Raw genomic sequence first — 27,137 nt, 5'->3', positions numbered from 1 at the left:
CAGTTTCCTAGAAGTAAAGGGAATTAAGGGTTACGGGGAGCGGGCAGGAATTTGGACATGAGTCTAGGTTCGGATCGGTCATGGCCCTGTGGGTAGCAGAGCGGGCCCAGGGGCCGTGTAGCCTGATCCTGCTCCTATGTCGTGTGTCTAATTCTGTTAGATTCAGGAGATGGTTCTGTGATAGTGGATTGGCGGTTAGGATCAGATCAGCCATGATCTTATTGAATGGCGGAGCAGGATCAAGGGGCCGATTGGCCTACTCCTGCTCCTATTTCTTATGTTCTTATGTTCTTAAATCAGGCAGCCTGTTTGCTAGGTGCACAATCCGCCCCGCAATTCATTTTCTTCTATGTGCCCCACACATGTGATACTTTATGCCCAAGAACTAAAGAGGAACATTTGCCCCATATGTTCAAAGAAAGTTTCTTGGCACATTCTAGGTACAAAATATATGTGATGAATAGAGGTTCTATCTTATTCTTATCTTCAATGCTGTGTGGAAATTTAGCACTAATGTACTCAAGGCAAGAATGAAATGGCAAATAAATTCATAAACATGTAAAATGATAAAGATAAACAGACAGCTGAGTAGATCCAAATTTATGACTTGACAAGAGTTTGCTCAACATCAATCCAGACAAGCATTAAGTGAATAACCTTATCCTCAAAACACTAAAACACTAAAGTAAACCTAAACTGACATATTTGAGAAAAACACTGAATTAAAATTGGTGCTTTAAAGTAAATGGAAGAACGTAACTCTATATCTCGTGTGATCTCTGCTGTGTTGGTTTTTGTACTGATATGGTTTGTGATTTGCAGTCAGTGTTCCAAACATCATAGTATTTGAAGAGAGACGACCAAAAAACAAGTCAGGATTCTTGCCTGCTGCACTATTGATTTCCTCAACCTGCAAAGAATGAATTTGACCCTCTAACATTCCCGGTAACTATGGGTTACTTGTCCCCTGATATTTTCATACGCTGATAGGATTTGAATTATGTTTGCAACCTGGGGGAAATCATCCAGGTATCAATAAATTCTCTTCCTAGTCCACTTTCATAAGGGGAATGAAATCTGCGAAGTGCCATGTTCAATCTCCTTTCTTCCACTTGGAGCTCTAACTTCCAATCCATATATTTCAAAAGCAGGACACCACTCAGCTGCAGGCGAGATAAGAAAACAGGGGGTGGGTGGGGGGGGGAAATTGGCTTGCGGCCCTTTGGGGCAATAGCTTTGCCAGGGCACTACTTTTAGCACCCTGAAAAAGTTAGTGCCCCCGCGCCCAAAATTCAATGATAGCACCCCAAGCAGGAGGCGGGGCGCTACTGGAAGCTCTCCCCCTCTCTATTGGGGCGCTGTAAGATTCGAAATTTTCGGTAATTAATCATGCAAGAAAATAGGGTTAATAAGACAGTTTATTGACCAAAAGAAGCTTGTACAGAAAAACCTTTGATAAAAGGGCATACAAAATGGCCGCCGGACCTCGTGATCAGTTTCTGGGACCATTTGATTTCTGTTACTGCAAGCCAGACAGGCTTGTGGATTGAGGACAGTAAGCCCGCGAAAGCCAGTATCAGGAAACCGAAACTCATGGAACTGAGCATACATATTAATTAGATTCTAAGTACAGGACAGTTTTGGGTAACAGGATGAGGCCCATCAAGAAATGGGCGGACAATTGAACGAACACTTAAACCCATTTACTGTACAAAGGAAAACCGTTTAACAGCCATCGAGGGCAATCTCCAGACCGATCAATATACGAACCGAGTTACGGTGACAAAGTAAAAGACATTATCGGCCCAGGAAGGCCAGTTAAGCTATCACCGGCTCCCGTTACAAAGACAAAGCGCCCCTGCAGAGATTTCTGCCCGCCAAAATATTACAAAGACTGGACTATGATTTGGCGGGAGATAAGACTGTCCCAAAAAGGTATAACTGTGGATTAAAAAGGTCCATCAGGACGCTACGCTTCATGATTCACTTCGATACGCTTCGTAGCTGGGCTTCACTTCACGCTTCGGAACTTCTACAGTAGCTTCACTTCGGTTTTCATTTCTTCAACGCTTCGGGACAGACTCTTCGGTTAAGGCAGCACTTCGGTTTCGGAACGTGGTCGGTGTTCGGCCAGGCAAGGCTCAGCCACAACGGGAAGATGATGAGGGTGGCCCGGGTACTTTGTCGGGAGATCATCAACGACCCAGGCCGAAGAAGAAGACACCCTCAGAAGGACACTCATTATGACTGTATAAAAGGACACTCCGGGCCTAGCACTCCAGTGCCTCAACATCCCATTCGGTAACGGACCTTCCATGTGCATTCAGTTCTTCGGCAGCCTTTCAGTAAAGGTAACACAGGTTTAACGGATTTCATCCATGACGAGCGCTCATCAAGGCTGTATCTGTTGCTTCACCGCGTAAGGAAAACCAAACTGCGCCAGAAGTTTCCAAATCCACGTGACGACGGAAAGCTGTGCCAAAAAGGCTGCGAACCCCCTTTTCGCGAATCTAAAAGTGGTGAGCATGATCCCGAGTTCCTCAAGTCGAAACTTAGTTAGGTCTAGGGGAGGGGTTTAAGGGTAGTTGTAATGTGTTACCCCTTTTACGATGTGCCGTGTGTTTCCCATTTCCATAGAGTTAAGTTTATAGATATGTGCATGCTTGTAGTTACTTTAATCTGTGCTTATGACATGTATTTTATAATGCTGCAAACTGTTTAATAATAAAAGCATCCATTTCGTGCTATTCAACCTGGTCTATTGAGTTTTCTCTGCACTACAGTTCCCTGCACCTAAGTCCAAGGTCTAGAACCGTAGGGAAGAGTGGGTCGAACCACTCAAGGGTAATTATTGCACGAAGCCTGGTAGGAGACCAGAACGAGCAAGAGAAACCCCCTACAGAGATGGCGACCGCGGCAGTACCTTGGCAGCAGGAATGTAGTATGTTAGATTAAGGTCTGAATAAACGAAATGTGATGGATGAGAGAATAGCGGATTATGTTTTTGGGAAGGTATACCTTATAAAACAGTAGATATCTGACCTATTGAGAGATAGGCGCCCGCTAGACGCAGCCATCAAGTGGACAGAAAGCAAAGAGCATAAGAAATCGGTAGAAAAGGCGGTCTGGCTGATGTGCTACAAGAAGCAAGTCCAGCTTCTGGACCAGGTCGTTGTAGCACAGATGGCCCAGATCAAAGGGCTACTAACAGAAGTAGAGGAAAAGGTTGCGGGAGGTCAGAAACTGATTCAATCGCTTAACGCGCTGATTCAGGAACGCCAATCCGTAACTCACCGCCATGAGACCAGGATAGATTACTTGGAGTGTCAGGTCATTGAGGCCAAGGCCAGTGAAGGTAGAATGAGAGATAGGTGTGCCCGCCTAGCTCAGCAGGTAAAGGCACAGGAGGAGAGTATTCTGGGAGCTAGAGCAGCGTACAAGATGGCCATCGAGGATAGGTCTGAGAACACTGACCATAGCGCTTGCCAAAGGGGGCTAGAGGAACTGAGAACGGCCCTAGCGAAGGCAAACGGCTTGGTGTGCCTCATAAACCCACCAGCAAGCCAGCTACTGTTAGCCAAGGAATCCAAAAGACCGATTCCGCAAGAGGCAGTTGGGGTACTAACCCCCGAGCCCTCGGCACCTCCCGCCTATACTGAGTCTTGGACTCCGGGGAAGGAAATGGAGAAGTCAGACACAGAGGTTCTTGAGGTAGAGCAACACCAGGTAGTAGAGTCGGGACCGGCACCGATGTGTCCCACGCGACACCGGAGGCTCGGTCCGGACCAGGATGGCAAGGACGGACCCCTCGTGAATCAGATCATAATGCCCCATAGCGCACGACAGTTAAGGGAAATGATCAGTCACATCCCAAAACTCTCCGAGTCAGGAGATCCCTCCGTACATTTTAGGGACGTGGAGCAAACCGCAGCAATTAATGACTGCGATGGGGTTGAACAGTCCAAAATGCTGCTGTTCTCCCTGGACAGCTCACTCCTCCAGTGTCTCCCTGACGAGAGCAAGAGAGGGCACAAGGCGTATGAGGAGTTACGGGATGAGATCCTGGAGATTATAGGGGAGGGTGACGGAACTCCGTTCCTCCGATTGGAAAGGACGGTACAGCTAGAGGGAGAACCCCCACGGGTTTTCGCCGAAAGGTTGTGGCCAGTGTATCGGCGTAGCTACCCGGGCGGGCCGGACCGGAACGGGCTGAATAATGACCAAAAGGCTCATTGGCTCCGGTGCCTGGTCGCCAATTGCTTGCCACAGGTGAGGGAGCAGGCCAAAACATGGTTTGACCCCACTAACCCCCACTCCACGGAAGAGTTAATGCTTGATCAGCTCACGATAGGTTACAGGAACAACAAGAGTAGGGATGTGCCTTCCTCAAAGGGAAAGGTGCATGAGGCGAGGCCTGCAGCTCCTGCTAAAAAGGAATGGCATCAGGAGGGGAATCGCCCTCCCCAAGCCAAGAGCAGTTGTTACGGGTGCGGGACTGTAAAAATCCCTGGAAGGATTTAAAGGGAAAAACTCCCTCAGCCCCAGCCCAAGCGCCCGTCCGGGAGAGGGGAGCCGATGTGTCGATCCATCCCGATACGATCGAGTCGGTTTTAGAGGCAATGCGGTCTCTAATGACCTCGCAGGGGAAAGTGGCAGTCGTCACCAGCCCTGTTGCTTCCCCAACCCCAACCGAAGCGCCCAAATGACTGAAGCCCGTGCAGCCCGTCTACCTGTGTCCGCTCCGCTATGACGCGTGGAGAAGACCCGTTGTGGAAATGGAAGTGGAGAAGAAAAAGGATAGTTACCTGTTGGATACGGGAGCATCATGCACCGTGATCCACACAGCTAAGCCTTTTGCCTCACCTCTGTCTACCCAGGCTCCATTCTCAGTAGCGGGTTTCACAGGCAAAGAACAGGCTGGCGCGTACTCCATCCCGCTCTCCATTCATTTGGGAGCACTCCACACCACATGGACGTGTATCCTGTTGAAGTGGAATGAGGGGGGGGGGTAAAGGCATCCTCGGGTCTGATTTCTTGGTGGAACACGGGATCCTCGTGGACCTCAGAAATCACTGTCTCTGGGGAGCTGAGAATGGGTTAGGTAAGGTAGTCGTGATCCCAGGGAAGGGAGAAAAGGGGACCCTGTGCACCATGAAGCCGTCAGGGGGTTACGACCTCGAGCTTCTGGTCGCGGACGTCCCAACGGACTTGCAAGCGTGCGTGTCGGAAAGCATGGCCACGTTTGCCACCCACAAGCATGACTGTGGGAGAGTCACCGGGTTTGAGGTCAGCATAGACGGGGACCCCATGATCCGACCCCAAAAGCAGTATAACTTCCCTAAGGAGGCAGAACCCGACATGGAGACAGCAATATCTTCATTGGTGCAGCAGGGCGTGTTGAGGCCAATAGCCACTCACGTGAACTCCCCATTATGGCCGGTAAAGAAGCCGGACAATTTGTGGAGGGCCACGGTGGACTACAGAGTCCTCAATAGTAACATCCCAGCCTGCGCGCCCACGGTAGCAGCAGTTGCCGACCTAATAGGGAGTATTCCAGCATCTGCGACCACGTTCACGGTGCTGGATATCTCGAACGGTTTTTGGTCCATTCCGCTGCGGCAGGAGGATCAGTACAAGTTTGCCTTTACTTTTAAAGGGCAACAGTACACTTGGAACTGCTTGCCACAGGGTTTTCACAACAGCCCCAGCATTTTCCATCAATGCATGGCAGGAAGTTTAAAGGAATTTAGCCAGCCCAATCAGTTAGTGCAGTATGTGGACGACTTACTCCTGTTCACGGACTCAAGGGAGGAGCACTGCCCACTATTAGCCGAATTATTGGAGCTGCTGGAAAGGAAGGGTTTTAAAGTAAACCCAAAGAAAGCACAGATCGGCCAGCAGGAGGTGAAATTCCTGGGGCTGGCCATCCGCGCTGGGGAAAGAGCCATAGATAAGGCTAGACGGGAATCGGTGCAAGATCTGCCGATCCCTAACACAGTAACGGGTGTAAGGTCCTTTTTGGGATTGACCGGGTACTGCAGAGATTTCATCGAGGACTATGCAGCCACAGCAGCCCCGCTACTCCGACTCTTACACAAGGGAGCCGAGTGGTCTTGGGAAGAGGGTTGTCAGGCAGCATTCGAGAAGTTGAAAAGGGATCTGCAGACCGCGCCAGCCCTAGGGGCCATTGATGGGGGGGAGGAGTTTTTCTTGGAAGTAGCCGCTAGTGGAGACAGCCTGAGTGCCGTGCTGCTCCAGGAGCGACACGGCAAGCTGAGACCAGTGGTCTATTCCTCCAGGGTGCTTACGGATATGGAGAGGAGTTTTCCAATTGCGAACGGCATCTCCTGGCCACGCATTGGGCTGTGAACAGATCAGTGATCTTCACAGGAACCTCTCCCATCACTCTCTTCACCCATCACACCCCCACAAAGATGCTTCTGGATGGAAGGATTAAGGATGGGACCGCGAGCAGCGCTCGGATTGCACGCTGGACCCTCCTCCTTTCCCAGATGGATCTCAAAGTTAAAGGTCTCTGCGAGCCAAAGCACGCAGCCAACATGGTATATCCCGGAACAGCCCATCGGTGTTCCGTAGAAGGGGTATGGGAGGTCGACATAGGTTTACGGGCCGGAATACACCCCACAGGCTGCGAGATCTATGTAGACGGTTCCAGCACGGTATCTGCTGGCGAACGACTCACAGGGTGTGGAGTTTATGACCCTACGGCAGACATTGCCCTGGCGATTAAGCTCCCCAGCACTGAGCGCACAGCAGGCTGAACTGTCCGCGGTGGCGTACGTGGTTACCCACCCCGAGATCTTCCCAACCCCATACACGATTTGCTCGGACAGCATGTTGACATGCAATTCGTGTACGGAGTACCTCGCCATCTGGTCCCGCCGCGGATATACCTCCGCGGACGGACGGCCTTTAACAGTTAAGCCCTTGCTGGAAAAGATCCTGGCAGCTGTGGGGGAGGAAGGGGAGGTGTTCATCCACAAGGTGAAGGCTCATTCCACCACAGATCCCCGCAGCCAGGGCAACCAGCAGGCGGATGCGCTAGCCAGGGAGGGTGCCCGCAATGGCATTTTCTGGGACCCCTATGGACCCGGACCCGTGGCAGCGATCCGAGCCAGGGAGGGAATTCCAGGGAACACAGGGGTGACAATCCGAACCCTGGATCCCGCCCTAAAAACAGTCCTCAAAGCCATTACTGAGGGCAAGCAGGTAGAGGGTCCGTACAGTACGGCAGCCCTCTCCGTCAAGGAAGGCATGTTGTTCCGAGAGGAACAGTGGGTTGTGCCGCAGCAGCACCGGAGGGAATTCCTGCAACTGGCCCACGAGGGTCCAGGGGCGGGACACCCCGGGCCTGAGGTTACCTGGCAATGGGTAGAGCAGGCGGGATGGTGGCCGGGACTTCGAGACGATGTCCGCGAGTTCTGTGCAAGCTGTCTTGTATGCGCTGCAAACAACCCAGACCCCCAGAAAAGGAAGGTGCCCATGGGGCACATCAGGAGGGTAGAGGGACCATGGCAATCGATTCAGGTCGACTACATAGGGCCCCTGCCCGCCGCCCAGGGAGGCTATAAGTACTGCCTTGTCCTGGTGGATGTGTTCACCAAGTGGGTAGAAGCCTTCCCGTGTAGAACAGCTACGGCACTGGGTACTGCCAAGATCTTGATCCGGGAAGTGTTCTCATGGTGGGGGCTCCCCCGTTTTGTTGAGTCCGACCAATGGAGTCAGTTCACCGGTCAAGTGATGCAGAACACCCTCATGCTCTTGGGCATTGAAGGGAAGTGGCACGTAGCGTACAATCCCCAGTCATCCGGGATTGTTGAACGCATGAACCGGACCCTCAAGGAAAAGCTGAGGAAAGAGACAATGGGCTCGCCCCAGAAATGGGCAGAGATCCTGCCTTTAGTCCTCATGGGGATCCGGGCCAGCCAGTCCAAAAGTACGGGGTACTCCCCACACGAATTAATGACTGGAAGGATCATGCGAACACCCACCCATGTACTAACCCCGGTGCTCACTGAGGGCCAGCTCCAAGAGGTGAAGCGAGACAAGTTCGTCCAAACCCTTTTGGAGCACCTGAAACAGATTTACGGGCAAGCGGCTGGGAACATGGGGAGACAGCATCAGGGAAATCGACTGTTGCTGGAACCTCGTAAGCAACAAGCGTGGGAAGTCGGAGACCAGGTCATGGTTAGGAACTATGCCCGGGTGGGGAGTTTTGAACCACTGTACATGGGGCCTTACAGCATTGTAGACAAGGCCAGCCCCATGGTTTATGCAGTGAAGGTGCCCCGACGTACTAAATGGTTTCACATTAACCAGTGTAAGCTGTTTAAGCCGGGTGCACAAGGGCCAACAACAGGGGCCAAGTCTGAGGGCAACAATCCTCAGCCTGCGACAGAGTCACAGACCACACAGGCTGGAACCGTAGCCTGCGTGAGGGGAGAAGTCATCCCATTGGAGTGGGAGGTCTCCCCTCTAATTTGGGATTCGGACGAGGAAGAGCCCGAGCAGCTCGACCCCGCCCTTGGCCCGGTCACGGAGGAGGAAGAGTCAGAGGACGAAGATCCCGCCCTCGACTCAAGCTTAGGGGAGGTAGGAATTGGGGGCGGAGACTCACCACCTGTAGGGACAGGTGACGTGGGGTCGGATGCCACAAATTCCGGCCCCGGGGGGGCGGAGCCAGAGGGAAGGGAGCCGGAGACGGCAGCTGTGGTGGGACCACAGGCTGTGACGGTGAAGGTCCCGACCCCCGGTCCGTCAGCCCTGGGAGCCTCGCCCAAGGCATCCCCTCGTAGGTCGACTCGAACGCCTCAGCCCAGAAAGCATTGGCCAAATTCTCCTTATTTCCCCCAACCTCGGTCCAGAGCAGCCCAGGAAAGGTACGGTTCCCGTTCAGCAGCGACAGGCTGCGGGGGATCAAAGCCGAAGGTCAGTGCAGCCCCGCCACAGGGAGCAGCACGCTGCAACCCTCACAGGAATTAAGTAGGCCGCCCGAAGGAGGGCGGCGCTGTACATAGGTTTAGGTAATGATAAGTTAAGCTAGGTAATTATAATGATAGTTTAAGGTATGTAAAGTTTAAGAGGATGGGGATGTTTTAAAGGTAGTTTTCGAAGTCTGCCCAGTATGTGTGTTTGTTTGGAAGCGGGGTCCAGGGACCCGCGCGTCCATTTAATTAGGCCAGCACCTATTGGGAGCCTGGCTACATCCTCTTATCGATTACAGAAACCAGGGATACAATGAAAAGGATTCTCGTAGCGCTCGCGGCGATCGGGTGCGGGCTGGCCTACTGAGGCCGCACCAAGGACGTCATCGTGTTCGGATGTTCCGGGGACACAGCCCCCATCGCGACGGATGGGACGGGGAAGTGAGAGGTTGAGGAAACCGCCACCTACTTCCACCAAGGGAGATGGCCAGGATGGCTGGGGACGAATTCTACGGAATACTCCAGCAATTTCGGTTTTGCCTACCAAGAGACTTCGTTATCGTACCCTCGGGTGAGGATCCTTGCACCCAGAGTCAGCGTTGCCGTGGTGATGTGCCTCAATAATTCCGAGACTCGAAGGTAGCAGAACAAAACAAGGCTTTTATTAACTTAGAACAAAACACGTAAGCGAGAGAGATGTCGTCCTTCTGGAGATTGGGGCTAGACTGAAGCTAGCTTACAAACGGGGCCAGGTATGGGCGGAGCCCTACACACAGCACATTCCAGCACATTCCAGTATACAATACAGCACATTCCAGTACACAATACAATGAGGTCTGGGGGAAGGGAAATGACACTGAAACCGATCTCAGTCACAGGCAGTGATGAATGGAAATATTTCATCACATTCACCCCTTCTATAGATTTAGTCTGTTCGGGGGTTTGATAGTCCTCTGCGACCGACGTGGCTGTTGCGGTGCCGCGGGTGTCAGCTGGGTGTCCCCGGTAGCCTCCTGGGTCTCTGCCGGGGGTGCCGCCAGGGTTGTTGAAGGGGTAGTTGGTGGGGGTGCCGTTGGTCGGTGTTCTTCCGGGGGTGATGAAAGAGTAGTGGGTGGGTAAGAGTTGCTGTGATCGTCGTTGCCGCTATTGCCGTGGTTGTTGTCGATGCCGGCTGGGGCGACGTCTTTTATGGACACGGTGTCCTCCCTTCCGTCGGCGTGCCGGACATATGCGTATTGGGGGTTGGCGTGGAGTAGGTGTACTGGCTCCACGAGAGGGTCCGTCTTGTGGCCCCTCACATGCCTTCACACGAGTACCGGACCTGGGGTGGAGAGCTATGACGGCATGGATACGCCTGAGGTGGATTTCCGGGGAAAGACAAACATTCGTTCATGAGGCATGGTATTAGTGGCCGTACACAATAGCGACCGTATCGAATGGAGCACATCCGAGAGAACTTCCTGCCAGCGGGAGATAGGAAGGCCCTTGGTCCTTAGAGCTAGAGTGACTGCTTTCCATACTGTCCCATTCTCTCGCTCCACTTGGCCGTTACCCCGGGGGTTGTAGCTGGTGGTACGGCTCGTGGCGATCCCCCTGGACAGCATGTACTGGCGTAGCTCTTCACTCATGAAGGACGCCCCCCTATCCGTATGGATGTAGCTCGGCATACCGAACAGGCAGAACAGGCTGTTGAGGCATTTAATGACCGTGGCGCTGGTCATGTCTGGGCAGGGGAAGGCGAATGGAAACTGGGAGTATTCGTCCACAATGTTCAGGAAGTAAACATTGCGGTCGACGGACGGGAGGGGGCCCTTGAAATCTAAGCTGAGCCGCTCAAAGGGCCGTGTAGCTTTGATTAAGTGGGCTCTATCTGGGCGGTAGAACCGAGGCTTGCACTCAGCGCAAGTGCGGCAGTTCCTGGTCAGGGACCGAACTTCCTCAATCGAGTAGGGTAAGTTACGGGACTTTATGAAGTGGAACAGCCGCGTGACCCCTGGGTGGCAGAGGTCGTTGTGGAGGGTCTGTAGCCGATCCCCGGTGGCGCTGGCACACATCCCTCGTGAGAGGGCGTCAGGGGATTCGTTAAGGGCCCCTGGCCGGTAAATGATGTCGTACTCGAAGGTGGAGAGCTCGATCCGCCACCTAAGAATCTTATCATTTTTAATCTTCCCCCTCTGTTTATTATTGAACATAAACGCTACCGACCGCTGGTCGGTAAGTAGGGTGAAGCGTTTGCCGGCTAGGTAGTGGCGCCAGTGGCGCACTGCCTCCACGATGGCTTGGGCCTCCTTTTCCACGGAGGAGTGTCTGATCTCGGGCCCTTGGAGGGTCCTCGAGAAGAAAGCTACGGGCCGCCCCGCCTGGTTGAGGGTGGCCGCCAAGGCGAAGTCAGACGCATCACTTTCCACTTGAAATGGAGTGTTCTCGTCCACTGCCTGTAGCGTGGCCCGCTCAATATCCTGCTTAATGCTTTTGAAGGCGGCGTGGGCCTCAGCAGAGAGCGGGAAAGAGGATGCTTTCAAGACGGGGCGGGCTTTGTCGGAGTAGTTGGGGACCCATTGGGAATAATAAGAAAATAACCCCAGGCATCTTTTCAGGGCTTTGGGAGTGTTGGGCAGGGGCAGCTCCCGTAGGGGGCGCAATCGGTCGGGGTCTGGTCCGATTTCCCCATTCTCCACCACGCTGCCTAGTATGCAGAGGCGCATGGTGTTGTAAATGCACTTGTCCTCGTTGTAGGTGAGATTGAGTTTTTGTGCGGTTTTCAGGAACCTCTCGAGGTTCGAGTCATGATCCTGCTGGTTGTGACCGCAGATGGTGACGTTGTCGAGGTAGGGGAAGGTTGCCTGCAAGTGGTGGTCATCGACCATGCGGTCCATCTCCCTCTGGAAGACCGAGACCCCATTCGTCACCCCAAAGGGGACTCTGAGGAATTGGTAGAGGCGTCCGTTCGCCTCGAAGGCGGTGTACGGGCGGTCCTCTGGTCTGATAGGGAGCTGGTGGTACGCTGACTTGAGGTCGATGGTGGAGAACACCCGGTATTGGGCGATTTGGTTCACCATTTCTGATATGCGGGGTAGCGGGTAGGCGTCTAGTAGGGTGTACCTGTTGATCGTTTGACTATAGTCGATCACCATCCGTTTCTTCTCGCTACCCCTTACCACTACCACTTGGGCGCGCCACGGGCTGTTGCTGCGTTCAATAATGCGCTCTTTCAGGAACCTGTCTACCTCGGTCGCGATAAACCACCTGTCCTCCCAGCTGTACCTCCTGCTTTTGGTCGCTATTGGCCGGCAGTTAGGGGTAAGGTTCGCGAATAGCGAAGGCGGCTTTACCTTCAGGGTAGCCAGACCGCACACTGTGAGGGGCGGCTGGGACCCACCGTACTTGAGCGTGATGCTTTGGTGGTTGCACTGGAAATCCAGGCCCAAGATCACGCTCGCACATAGGTTCTTCATGATTAATACTTTAAAATTATCATATACAGTTCTGTTAACGCACAATTGTACCGTGCAGTAACCCAGAATGGTCGATGTCTGGGTTTTGTCAGCCATAGAGATGGTACCCTGAGTAGGGACCACCTTTAGGGAGAGTTGTTGTGCCAGTTCTGGGTGGATAAAGCTCTCCGTGCTTCCACTGTCAATTAAGCATTTAACCCGGCACCCGTTTACCTCGATGTCCACCATTGATCTGGATAGCGGGTGCGGCCTGGTCTGGTCCACTGTGACCGATGCCACTGTAGGGCCCTGATCGATACAAGATGGCGTCCACGCTGTCTGCTCACAAGATGGCGGACCCCACGAGGTCGGGCAAGATGGCGTCCAAGATGGCCGCTCCCACGGCGCACACGCGGCGGTGGTGGGTTTTCCGGCGGGGTTCCCTCTGCACACCTTCCCGAAGTGCCCCTTCTTACCGCACTTAAAGCAGGTGGTGCCTTTCGCCGGGCACAGGTTTCTGGTGTGCTTTGGCTGCCCGCAGATGTAGCAGTTGGGTCCCTGACGCGTCGCGGCTGTCGTAGGGCTTCTGGGGGGAGAGCGGGGCCCAGCCGGTGTCGGGCTGTCGGGCGGGGAAGATGCTTTCCAAGATGGCGGCGCCCTCGGTGCACACGTGGCGGCGTGGATGGCGCGGGCTGAAGAGTAGGCGTCCGAGTTTCTCTGGGCCACATCCAGGGATCGCGCGGTATCCGCAGCCTGTTTCAGGTCCAACCCCGTTTTTTCCAGCAGTCTTTGCCGGATGTAAGTGGAGCTGAGGCCTGTGATGAAGGCATCGCGAACAAGCTCGTCAGTGTACACCGCGGCTTTTACATCTCGGCACTTGCAGTCTTTGCCAAGCATTTTCAGGGTGCTTAGGAACTCCTCCACCGATTCCCCAGGTCGCTGTGCGCGGGTGGCGAGCAGGTGCCTAGCATACACCTCATTCGTAGGCTGCTGGTAATGCGCCTTTAAGATGTCGCAGGCGGCCAGGTACGTCTCGGCGTCTTGGATGAGGGGGTAAACCCGGTGGCTTACCCAATTCCGCAGAATTCCGAGTCTCATCCTTGCAGCGTCCGTAGCGTCTTTGACGGCTGCGGAATTGTCCAGGAAGAATTCCATACACTCAAACCAGTGTCTGAAGCGTGCTGATGCGTCCGGAGCATGTTGATCCAAATCCAAACGTTCGGGTTTCAGGAGTTGATCCATAGTGTTGAAAAAATAAGTTAATAAAATTGATGTGCCTCAATAATTCCGAGACTCGAAGGTAGCAGAACAAAACAAGGCTTTTATTAACTTAGAACGAAACACGTAAGCGAGAGAGATGTCGTCCTTCTGGAGATTGGGGCTAGACTGAAGCTAGCTTACAAACGGGGCCAGTTATGGGCGGAGCCCTACACACAGCACATTCCAGCACATTCCAGTATACAATACAGCACATTCCAGTACACAATACAATGAGGTCTGGGGGAAGGGAAATGACACTGAAACCGATCTCAGTCACAGGCAGTGATGAATGGAAATATTTCATCACACGTGGGAAAGAGGATCTGTTTGGTGTGTAATGGGAATGTACCGCTAAGTAGATGGTGGTGGCTACGAAAGCTGGGAAAGGACATGAAGAACTCTACTATCGAGTGGGAGCGACTGGGTAACAATACCCATCAGACAATTACGGGGACTGACGGACAATTACGTGTGTGTTGGGACAAATGGTGGGAACCAGATGAAGGGATATGTGTCTGTATGTGGGGTTCAAAACGCGTTTGCCCCAAGGGCGTATCCATCTTTTTCCAGAGGCAGTGGCAGGATGAAGGGAAAGGGATGAGATGGGATGTCAGCACTCGGGCGTGCGGAGCCCCATTCTCCCCGATTCCGGTAAACGCCACTGAACTCATCACCCGCCCACGCAAGCCCCTGCCCACAATTCCGGTAGCGCTAGCCCAGAAGGAAGGGTGCCCCACCACCACAAAGGGACCCGGGAACGGTTTAGTATTGGTACCCACCGGTCAGGTGCTGTACCAAGGGATAACTACGCGGTGGCCTCAGTGATTTTAAACCTCACTGAGGTACGATTGCCGGAGTGGTGTCCCAAGGAGACGGAACAGTTGTACCAGGTCCTGTTAACCCGAATGTTCAGACAATTTTACGAGTTTGACTTTGCCGACATCGACAAGGCCAAATTATACACCACACCACAGGAAGTTTTGGATCGGGTAGGGAGGCAAAGAAGGGGTACTGTAAATGACATTTTCACTGCTTTTAACACCGGGACGTCTGTTGTCAACGCTCTGGACAACGTGGAGCTGCAGACACAGATCAATGGTTTAAAAGCCCAGTTAAGGAACATACTGACTAACGAAAATAAGGTAGTGGGTTCTGAGCTCCATGAGGACCAGGCCATGACACTACACTTAAAAGAAATAATTGCTGAGCTGGAGAAACACGCTAGAACGGTAAATGCACTCATTAGGGAGGATCGGAATGCGTCCGATCAGGCTGCGCAGAACAAGGCCTGTGTGCTATACAGGGCGTGGTTACTGGGCGAGGGCCGCAGTAATCTGGAGGATTTGAAACAAGGTTTGGTCCCATCCTGGATCAGCAACAAGCACTTGCAAGCGCTCCACCCTTTCGAGAACGCATTAAGTCCGTGCCAGCTCAGACTAGCTGCAGAGGCGTACCCAGTCCCAGTGGACTGCGGACGCTCGAATCACACTATCATGGGAATAGTGGTAAGGATACTGGTGTTGGGTCCCGCAGCAAAGCCCGCCCCGGTATACAGGGTGGAGAACATTGGAGTCATTCAGGGGGGTGCGTACATTCGTTACGCAGTGGTCCCGCCTTATGTCATCAGATGGGAGCGTACGATGAGAGGCACCGACCTCTCGGGGTGTCGAAGCCAGGGAGCACACATCATCCTGTGTCCCCAGCACTTGAATGCCTTTTTGAAACCACAGTGCGGGTTCAGAGCCGCTAGTGCGAAGCCGATAAATTGCACCATGGAGGCAATGGCAAAGGACCATGTGCCCCCGCAGGTGGCATATATCGGAGGTGGGACATACTGTGTCACCACTGCAGCGCCTCACTACCGCCACGGACAGCACGGGTGGTGTCCGGTCAGTGACAGCAGTTTCTGTTTCAAACCCAGGGCTGAAGTTCAAGTGGCACAACAACGGATTGTCCCCATTCCTGCACCTTCCACCGTTCACCTCACTGTAAAAGAGAATTTCATGGACTTGCAGTGATTCATCGCGCATTTTGGTTATGTCATTCCCCCTCTTCCCGAACACCTCACCAAGATTTTAAAAGCCGTTATAGTTTCACAGAAGCATTTTTACACACTGGAGCAGAAGACATTAGAGATAGGGAAAGACATATTGGACATAGTCACCCCACCATGGTGGGACCTGTTCACTAATATAGAGATCCCAGCCTGGATTAGAATAGCATCCCATATCCTAGTAGTGTGTCAGGTTTTAATTGTAATATTCCTACTGTTCGTGCATTGCAAGAGAGGCAAACGCCTCCAGAGGCACGAGAACACAGGAGAATGGAGAGAACGCTATGTACGAGTGGGGGAAGAGGACACCCCAGTTTAAGCTGCTAAGTATTAAAAGTTAAAGCGTCCCTCCACTCTTGATTTTAGCCACTGCATGATTTAAGTGTGTGAATACTGTTGAGTTATAGCCGTTGATAAGATTTTCTTTTTTTGATTAATAAAAGGTGTATGCAGGTGGTGCAAGGGGTATCGGCCCCTTCACATCTGAAAGATGAATGTGTTATAGTTTAAGGTAGTACTGCCTATGATTGTCCAATTGTACACAAGGTAAGTTTTCTGAAATGGGAACTGCATGTGTCGTGAGGGTCATAGATAGTTAATTATCAGGAATGTTTGGATGTGAGGAATCAGGGAAAATTTGCTCACCAAGGATTATTGATACTTTAAGGAAGCTCTCAGTATCACAGGGGGGACTGTAAGATTCGAAATTTTCGGTAATTAATCACGCAAGAAAATAGGGTTAATAAGACAGTTTATTGACCAAAAGTAGCTTGTACAGAAAAACCTTTGATAAAAGGGCATACAAAATGGCCACCGGACCTCGTGATCAGTTTCTGGGACCATTTGATTTCTGTTACTGCAAGCCAGACAGGCTTGTGGATTGAGGACAGTAAGCCCGCGAAAGCCAGTATCAGGAAACCGAAACTCATGGAACTGAGCATACATATTAATTAGATTCTAAGTACAGGACAGTTTTGGGTAACAGGATGAGGCCCATCAAGAAATGGGCGGACAATTGAACGAACACTTAAACCCATTTACTGTACAAAGGAAAACCGTTTAACAGCCATCGAGGGCAATCTCCAGACCGATCAATATACGAACCGAGTTACGGTGACAAAGTAAAAGACATTATCGGCCCAGGAAGGCCAGTTAAGCTATCACCGGCTCCCATTACAAAGACAAAGCGCCCCTGCAGAGATTTCTGCCCGCCAAAATATTACAAAGACTGGACTATGATTTGGCGGGAGATAAGACTGTCCCAAAAAGGTATAACTGTGGATTAAAAAGGTCCATCAGGACGCTACGCTTCACGATTCACTTCGATACGCTTCGTAGCTGGGCTTCACTTCACGCTTCGGAACTTCTACAGTAGCTTCACTTCGGTTTTCATTTCTTCAACGCTTCGGGACAGACTCTTCGGTTAAGGCAGCACTTCGGTTTCGGAACGTGGTCGGTGCTTGGCCAGGCAAGGCTCAGCCACAACGGGAAGACGATGAGGGTGGCCCGGGTACTTTGTCGGGAGATCATCGACGACCCAGGCCGAAGAAGAAGACACCCTCAGAAGGACAATCATTATGACTGTATAAAAGGACACTCCGGGCCTAGCACTCCAGTGCCTCAACATCCCATTCGCTAACGGACCTTCCATGTGCATCCAGTTCTTCGGCAGCCTTTCAGTAAAGGTAACACAGGTTTAACGGATTTCATCCATGACGAGCGCTCATCAAGGCTGTATCTGTTGCTTCACCGCGTAAGGAAAACCAAACTGCGCCAGAAGTTTCCAAATCCACGTGACGACGGAAAGCTGTGCCAAAAAGGCTGCAAACCCCCTTTTCGCAAATCTAAAAGTGGTGAGCATGATCCCGAGTTCCTCAAGTCGAAACTTAGTTAGGTCTAGGGGAGGGGGTTAAGGGTAATTGTAATGTGTTACCCCTTTTACGATGTGCCGTGTGTTTCCCATTTCCATAGAGTTAAGTTTATAGATATGTGCATGCTTGTAGTTACTTTAATCTGTGCTTATGACATGTATTTTATAATGCTGCAAACTGTTTAATAATAAAAGCATCCATTTCGTGCTATTCAACCTGGTCTGTTGAGTTTTCTCTGCACCATAGTTCCCTGCACCTAAGTCCAAGGTCTAGGACCGTAGGGAAGAGTGGGTCGAACCACTCAAGGGTAATTATTGCACGAAGCCTGGTAGGAGACCAGAACAAGCAAGAGAAACCCCCTACAGGCGCTCCCATTGAATATCACGGCGATACGTGCAGCAGCGCCACATGCACCAGTAACGCCAAGGTACTGCAGTGCTGCCGTACTGCAGGCCTCCTCCTCTGATTAAAGGGGAGGGGCCTAGCGCAGCTCCCACTGGGCCCCTGCTGGACCACTGGGGAGCGGGCTGCCGGCAAAAGAGCCCGTCACTCAAGAGGAGTACCGAGCTGAGCGATCACGTCGGCACCCCGCAGTAGGAGGCGAGAGGGGCCAGGTGCTGGCAGATGGTCCAAAAACATATCCGCCCGACACCTGCCCTATAATTGTTGCCACTCCGGCTGCAAAAACACCACCCTGACCCTGTCGGGCATAACATCCAACGCTAGGTCAGAGGGCACGAGCCAAGTTTGCGGCTGGGGCATGAGTGGGGCACTGCTACCGCCGCCGCTAATCTCCCACTGAATTTTGCGGGAGGTGTCAGCGGCACCGCGCCCATTTGCGCCCTCTTGGGGTGCTAACGGGAGGCACAAAGCAACCAAATTTTTCCCCCAAGGATCTGCTTGGCAATTGCTGTCAAAAAAATGAACAGAAATTCTGTGAGACTCCACTCACTTGCTATTGAAAACGCTGCTGAAAGCTTCTGCAGAACTGTTCAAATGTAATTATTATCTAGTTCAAGTCTTCTGTCTTAGAATCATGGAATGTTGCAGCATGGAAACAGGACATTAGACCCATCAAGTCTATGTATCTTATATTTATTTGAGCCAGCAAAATGATTTTGATTGTTCTTTTAAAAAAATGTCAAAATCAATTCTCCAAATATGTGAAATGTCTTTGCACATTTTATGTACGTGTCCACAATGTTATTTACAATTGCCAAAATGGATCCTACTTTCAAATAGAAATGACAAGCCAAATCAATAGATGCAATAAAAGTCTAGGCAAATGTGTTTTTCCCAAATTGGAAGGTGTTTGTAATTTAGGTTCATCTCCAGTCACAAATCACTAGAATAAACCAAAATGATTTACATTAGTATTTCAGTGTGCTGAAACAATGTAAAGGATAGAAGAGGATACTACAGATTTAGGAAATTTCCATTGACTGACCTCATTATAGTATATTTATAATTTTTGCAAGCGAAGCTGGAGATTTCCTTTACATACACTAAGGACTAGCACCTGTCACTATGTGATGACTGAAGTAGCTGCACTGATGAGACATTCTGGAATTACAGTCAAAATTGAAAAATCTTTTTATATTGATAATGATACATTATGTAAGTAAGAATAATCAGAACTGGCAGCTGACTGATTCAGATAAGAACAATTGGGTAAATATTCTGCAATAGTCTCGAAATATTGCACCAACTAACAAATGCATGGCTGATTGTGACAAACCTTCCACAAATTGGCCCTCATTAGATATTCATGGTGAGCTCCGGGCGAGTGATTAACCAATCAAAGGTAGCTCGCTGATTTGGGGCAGGATATCCAGCATGGGAGAAGTTGTTTCACAAGATCACAAGATTACTACGGGTGAAGAAGATCATTCAGCCCATCTTAGTACATCAAAAGACCCTAAAATCTTTTCACTGTTGATTCCAATGGCTTGTTCATGATTCCAGTGTTTTTGCATCCACTACTTCATATGGCAGTCCATTCCATGCATTGATCACTCTTTATGTGAAGAAGTATTTCCTGATATTAGTCCTAAATTTGATTTTTAGTAGTTTTGAACCTGTGAACAACTGTCACAATTTTTCCATACCATTTACTATCATATATCTTTGTAAAATCATCCATCTAATACCTTTTAAGGCTTAAATGCCTAAGGGGGAAATATTCAGTTACTTTGCGCCTCCCATTAGCACCGTAAGAGGGCGCTAATGGAGTGCAAAGCAACTAGCGCCTGGGCGAGGCGATATCTACGCCTCTCACGGAATTGACCGGACATTTTGCGGCGGCGCTAAACAAAAACGTCCGATCTCCTGCGCACGCAGATCTTGACATCATTCGAGCGTGTAACGCCCTTGTGGCGTGCTAGAACGGAAATTGAGTGGCGCCCCCCCTCCTATCTGCCTGGCGCAACCAACGACAGGTAGACTGGAACGCTTCCCAGTCGCTGTGGGGCTGGGGGGGGGGGGGGGGCACTATATAAAGGGGGCCTCTTCCTGGCTTTTTGTGTGGTAGACATATTTGCACCACTCGTTCTGAGAGAGAGAGAGAGATTTTGAGAGAGAGAAAGAGAGAAAGAGAGACTTCTGCATTGAGTCAACGCTGTCTGAAGTAGTTTTGGCTTCTGACCATAACTTTGCAGGTACTTTGGTTTTTGACCTTCATTACTTTGATTGCCAAGATACTATAGGGGCTTCACTGATTGAATCTGCTGGCACAGGGCGACACCCCCAGAGGGCACAGAGATGCAGGGAGAGAGTGGCAATCATGGCCAGACGGAGGAGGGCCAACAGGCCTCGGTACAGGAGACCTTACCCTCCAAGGGTTTTTCGCCAACAGTTCTACATTAATATGTCTGAGGAGCACTGTTTGCGAAGGCTGCGATTCAGCAAGGAGGTGGTCACTGAGCTTTGCCACCTGCTTCAGTCAGATCTGCAGCCTCAACTGAGGAGCAGGACGTCTCTGTCAGTGGCAGTGAAGATAACAGTGGCTCTCAACTTTTATGCCACCAGCTCATTTCAATCAGCTACTGGGGACATCGCCAATATCTCCCAGTTCGCGGTGCATTGCTGCATCCCTCAGGTAACAAATGCCCTCTTTAAAAGGAGACGAGAGTACATCTCTTTCCCCATGACCCCAGACAAGCAGCAAGAATGCGCAATGGGCTTTGCTAGGATAGCGGGCTTCCCCATGGTGCAGGGCACCATTGACTGCACGCATGTGGCTTTGCATGCGCCGCATGAGAATGCAGAGGATTTCCGCAACCGAAAGGGATTCCATTCCTTAAAAGTACAGTTGGTCTGTGACCACAGACAGCTGATACTCGCTGCCAATGCCCACTATCCTGGCAGCAACCACGATGCATTCATCCTGCGCCAGACTACTGTGGCAGATCTTTTCCAGGCACCGCATCACCCAGGTGGTTGGCTTCTCGGGGACAAGGGATATCCACTGTGCACCTGGCTGATGACACCGCTCCGTACGCCCAACACCCCTGCTGAGCTGCGGTACAACGAGAGCCATCAAGCTACCAGGAACATCGTTGTGCACACAATCGGCGTGCTCAAGCAACAGTTCCGCTGTCTGGACTATTCTGGAGGAGCCCTACAGTACTCGCCTAAGCGAGTCTCCCGCTTCGTTGTTGTGTGCTGCATGCTGCATAACCTAGCAATCCTCAGGATCCAGCCAATGCCACCAGGCCTTGGAGCACCAGCAGCAAAGGAGGAGGAAGAAGAGGAGGAGGAAAATGAGGAGGATGATCATCAGCAGCACCAAGGCAGGAGGGAGGCACTCAATGTAGAAACTGGAGGGGCCGTCCATCAACGGCTGATAGCAAGCCGCTTCTAGGCCCCTGCTGAAAAATGGCTTCTCCATTGAGAACAACATGAATGAAACCAACCCACAACCCCTAAGCCAGCCAAGGCAACAATGATTGCAAAGACCAAACATGTACATTTTGAATACAAAAACGTATTTATTTTACAAACTCTGTGTGTGTCATTTCTGCATGACAAACTAATAGAAAGAAACACAAAAAAAAGTCATTAACATAACTGGTTCTCACAACCTGGAGATAATGTCCAAAACACTAAAAAAAATTTGACCACGAAACTCGGCCTTCAATAAAAAAATGACCAACATTTTGTCACACCTCCTGCTTTTTGCCCTTCGAGGGTGATCTCCTTCCCTTGCGCACTTCCCACCTTCCTGCTCCTCCGTAATGGGACACCAGTGGCTGCAGCAAGGCTGGTGGAAGGCTGCTGATTGTCACAGCCTGAGACTGCAGATGCCCTTGAAGGACGGCCTCAACCAGCTCTGGGCCTGGAGGGCCCAGCTGCAGACTGCAACAACTCTGCATGGGTGGCAGCAGTCGGTCCTACAGGCGGCGGCAAGTGCAGTGGAGAAGTGACAATGGTGGCAGCAGGAATGCTGTCATCTTGAGAGAGGACAGCAACTCCCTGCTCGACCGACACACTGGCACTCCCACGGGGCAGCACTTCAGCATCCGGAGCAATCTGCTGGAGCACAGATTGCAGGCCTGCTGTGGTGGAGTGAGAGCCCCGGAGGAAATGTGTCCGAACCAGTGAGGATGGCAGCAGTCAGTGCTCGTGTGGCCTCAAACTGAGTCTGCATGAGAACAGTCAGAGATGGGGTCATGGCAGCACTAAGCATTTGTGTGCCATCCACCTGTGCTACAGCAAAGTGCTCCACACTCCTTGCCAGTGATTCAATGGATTTGAAAACTCTTCCCACTGCACCCATGAGCTCAGTATGCATGTCCACTGCCTGGGTGTTCATTTCAGTGATGAGCCGCTCCTCCTCTGCGTCCAGTGCAGCAGGACTCGCTGGCATACTCTCCCTCCGGGGAGAAGGCCCCCGAGCTTCCCTACCCCCATTGTGTTGCTGCAGCCGGCTGGGTCCTGGAGGTTCACCCTCATCAGACCCTTTCCCCTGCTTCCCTCCAGGGAAGGCATGTACCCAGTGTGGGCATGGGCTTCCTCAGGAGAGGTTGACGCTGATGCTCCGGCTTCCTCTTCCTCCTCGTCTTCAGCTTCACTCCCACTGGCAGCTTGAGGGCTCATCTCCTCAGCTGGTGAATCACCATCTGAAATCAGGGAGGTACAAGAGTGGCTTTAGCGTGAGGACAGGGTGGCAATAAGGGAGGACGAGTGCAGCGATTTAGTAAGTTGGATTGAAAGTGTCAAAGGCTGGTGTTCTGAGAGACAAGTGGAAGGAGAGAGCAGAAAAGGTGATGACCTTACCATTGCTGTCCAGAATGGGGTCGGCGTCTCCAGTGGCAACAGGACTGATCACCAGGCTTGCCACAGTCCTGTGGATGTGCACCTCAAGATTGCTGAGGGGTTGCAGCTGAGGCTGCCCTCCACCCGTCCGTTGCTGCATGCTCCTATTATAAGATAGCTTGCCCTGCAAGAAAAAGGATGGCGTCTGAGTAAATATACAGCCATGGTCTTGCCTGATGTGCCTCCCATAGTTGAATAGCCCTTACTGTAAGCAGCCATGGTCTTGCCTGATGTGCCTCCCATAGTTGAATAGCCCTTACTGTAAGCAGCCATGGTCTTGCCTGATGTGCCTCCCATAGTTGAATAGCCTTTACTGTATGCAGCCATGGTCTTGCCTGATGTTCCTCCCATAGTTGAATAGCCCTTACTGTATGCAGCCATGGTCTTGCCTGATGTGCCTCCCATAGTTGAATAGCCCTTACTGTATGCTGTGGAATGTGCATGTGTGTTTGATGAAAGCGACATAAGTGTTGGATGAGTGTTGGGCATTGGGGTTTTAAGACCCTCTGGCCATAGAGTGAGGTTGAGATGGAGGGATGGAGAGGTATTGAAAAAAAGCCACTCACCCTGACAACCCAAGTGAGGTCGTTGAACTTTTCTCTACATTGGATATGGGTCCTGGCATCATGCTACTTGAGGAGATGCTCCGAGCCACCTCCCTCCACACTCTTCTGTACTTGCGTGGCAAAGGCATCCTGCCACTCTCTGGGTACAATATAGATCTTCTGCACTCCACCACACCAACCAAAGCCTCCAAGGCCCACTCACTGAAGCGCTGTGCTCGCTCCCTCGCCCTCTCCATAGTCCTTGCCTGCAAGATTTAGCCACAGGTCTGTCCAGGCCGAGATTCAAGGCTCCAATGAGGAGGGTGTGACTGGAGAGCAAGATCGACCCTCCCCTTTAAGAACTGGCCGGCGCCTGTGTGTCTGTTTTCAATCGCTAACTGACAGCACCTGCACTGCGCTCGTGCTCTGAGCTAGCGCCTCGCTCCTTGGCCTTTGCGCCTTGAGAGGTGTGTAGCACCTGGTTTAGCGCTCCAATCACCTCCAGGGGTGATAAAAGCCAAGTTTGCCGTCGGAGGCGATAATTAGCGCCAGGCGCTAAATTTTGTGCATGGCCGATAACGGCACCCAAATGGGGTAATACTGAATTTCTCCCCCTAAATTTCTCCATCTATTCCCATAACACAAATTTCTAATACTAGAGATTAGACTTGTGGCTCTTCTCTGTACTGTTTCTAACTACTGACTGTCTCAACTGTGTTGCAACGACCAAAGAACTGGTCAGACCGCACCTTGAGTACTGAGCACAAGTGTAGTCTGACCAGAGCACTACATGGTTTCAGCTTGATTTCCTTTGACCTGTGTTCTGCTGTTTTGACATTTGTATCAAGCATCTGAATCCAATTAATTGCTGTAAATTAGAAATAGTAGTGTCCCAAAACTGATATCTGAAGAACACTTTTCAGTACTTCAAGCCACCATAACTCCCCAAACAAGTACCTGTTGTTTTCTACCAGTGAATTCCATTTCCAGTCCCACAATTTAGCCTCAATTCCCAATCCTCTGAGCTTAACTAATATTTTTTTGTGTGGAACTTGTCAGATGTTTTTTCAAGATCTAAGTGTACCATAATGTAGGGTTTTTCCACAGTTCACTATTTAAAGGGCTGCAGCAACAATTGAAAAGGAAGGGTATCTTTTTTGCAGGCAAATGTTTGTGGGAAGTTCATTTATATTTTGGACTTCCTTTATAGAGCAGTGCCAAAGAAGAGCATCCAAGTTTACGAATGCAATTTTTGAAGTGCTGCTTCAAGAATTGGAGGAAGAAAGGTTATCCTGATTGGCACACCAGGGCACCTTCCCCTAGGAGAGCAGTCTACTGTGCCTGGTAGGAAGTGACACAATGTGCCAATGCAGTCTTCACCACCCAGAGACACTGGCACTAAATTGCTAAGATTCGCAAAAAGAGGATGTTTGGCCCACAGATGGGTAGAAGATGTGGGGTGAAGGAAGAACACACTTCCTGACCCAAATCCAGTTGTTTTTGCAGAAATAAGTTCCCTGTTCGAAATTAAGCATTGGATGAGCTGAAATTTCTTGTGCTTAATTTTAGCAAAACCAAAACTATCAGTTTAGTCCATGCCGACAATGACATGACTCTGGTTCCAGCTCCAACAAACGTTCCAGCTGCCTGCTCAAGGTGAACCATGTGGTGCTATGCTGCTCGACTATGATTTCACCTTCTTACCCCCAATCAAATTGGTTACCAAGTCTGCCGTAGTCTAGAACTTCTAGAACATTGTTCACTTATTCCCCAAACACTGTCCATCCACCGCCAAAGCCCTGATGCATACTTTCATCACTATAGGATTAATTTCTCCAATGCTCTCCTCACTAGCTTCCCCTCTTTGAATCACAACACAAACTTCAGTTAATCCAGAACTCTTCAGCTTGAGTTCTTTCTCTTACAAAGACCAGCATATCGATCATCCCTATTCCCCAGCACAGGCACTGCAACCTCCTCATTTATATTTTGAAATCCCTTCATGGTCTCCTTCCAACTTATCTCAGCAATCTCCTCCAGCTGAATGTTCCAGCACACACCATCTGTTCCTCTACATTACTGCTTGTCCCTGACTTCCTCTGCTCCAGCATCAAAGGCCATTTTTTCAGTCAGTATCCCATTTGCTTTCTGGAAGCTTCTTTACAAACCATTTCATGTTGCTATCTCTCTGGCTTCCTTCGAAAGCCTCCTGTCTCTTGGACAGTATTCTCCTCTTTCTCTTGTAAACTGATCTGCAAAGCTCTTCTATGTGAGTCCGGTAAACCAAATTGCAAGTTTTATTATTTTTTGGATACATTGATCATCATCCTTATCTTACCCTAGACATTGAATTTATAGGGCTCATGGTTTATTGAACATTGTTTAGAAGGTTGTGAGTTCAAGCCCCACTCCAGAGACTTAAGCATAAAATCTAGGCTGGCATTGCAGTGCAGTACCGAGGGAGTGCTGCACTATTGGAGGTGCCATCTTTCAGATGAGTTGTTAACCTGAGGCCCAGTCTGCTCTCAGGTGACATAAAAAATTCCATGGCACTATTTCAAAGAAGAGTAGGGGAGTTCTTCCTGACGTCCTGGCCAACGTTTATCCCTCAACCAACACCGCTAACAGATGATCTAATCATCTATCGAATTATTGTTTGTGGGACCTTGACATGTGCAAATTGGCTACCACATTTCCTACATTAAAACAGTGACTACGTTACAGAAGTACTTTGTTGGCAGTAAAATGCTTTGGAACGTTGTGAGATTGTGAAAGGTACTATATAAATGCAAGTTCTTTTTCACTGAGTACTCTTCAGTACAGGTCAATGGAATTTCTTCGCATGATGTGCAATGCTTTTCATAAAAGTGTTATTAAAGTGAATTATACAGTATAAGATTGTATTTATTGATCTCAAATAATTCATTTTCCCTCTTACAACTGTGCAGGATTATATGTGACAAAAATGAACTAAATGTTTCAGAAAGTAATTTGAAAGAGAAATATGCAAACCATTACCAATCTTGCTTCTTTACCTGTTAATTTGTCCACAGCCTGCAAACTAGCAGCCTTGGAACATCTTAGTCTTATTTAATATGGTACTCAGAATAATTAGGACTTTTGCCTTTCTTTGTCTGCCATTCTTTCTACTTTTTATTTGCAAACTTACTTTAACCCTATTGCATTTTGATATAATCAGCTCTCAACTAATCCTAGAAACAAAGTACAATTCCGGCGGGAACGGGTTAAAATTTGGGGAATCCTCTTACTGCTCCATTCCCGCTGTGAACTCACTGATCCCGATTTATACAGACCAACTTGCTCTGCTGGGAAATGCACTCACCCGAAACCTGATGCAAATATTTACATGGAATTCCTGCCCAGCAGCCAATCCGCTGGTAACATCTTGTGGGATTGGCCTCAGCAACTGACTGACATGACAGTCGCAAAATTTAAAGGGACATGCACCTGCTCTCATTTGGATGAATTGGATCTTCCTTTCTGATTACTACATTTCCAAGGCATTTCAGAGCTTGAAGATTGTTTCTTTTTGGTTTGTTTGCCTTACACACCCTGATTAAATACTTTCAGCTTTACGTGGGTGCCAATTTTTCTTCTTGAGTCTAAATGGACGAACAGTTTGAGATAGAACAGCAGCTGCAACAGCACCAGCCTCAGCAACCAGAACAAGCAGTAGCTGAGCCTGTTACAAC

This window comes from Somniosus microcephalus, chromosome 7 (genome assembly GCF_052327205.1).
Source record: "Somniosus microcephalus isolate GS21.2 chromosome 7, FLI_Smic_1.0, whole genome shotgun sequence".
Lineage (NCBI taxonomy): Eukaryota > Metazoa > Chordata > Chondrichthyes > Squaliformes > Somniosidae > Somniosus > Somniosus microcephalus.
This window is presented reverse-complemented; position numbering follows the sequence as displayed.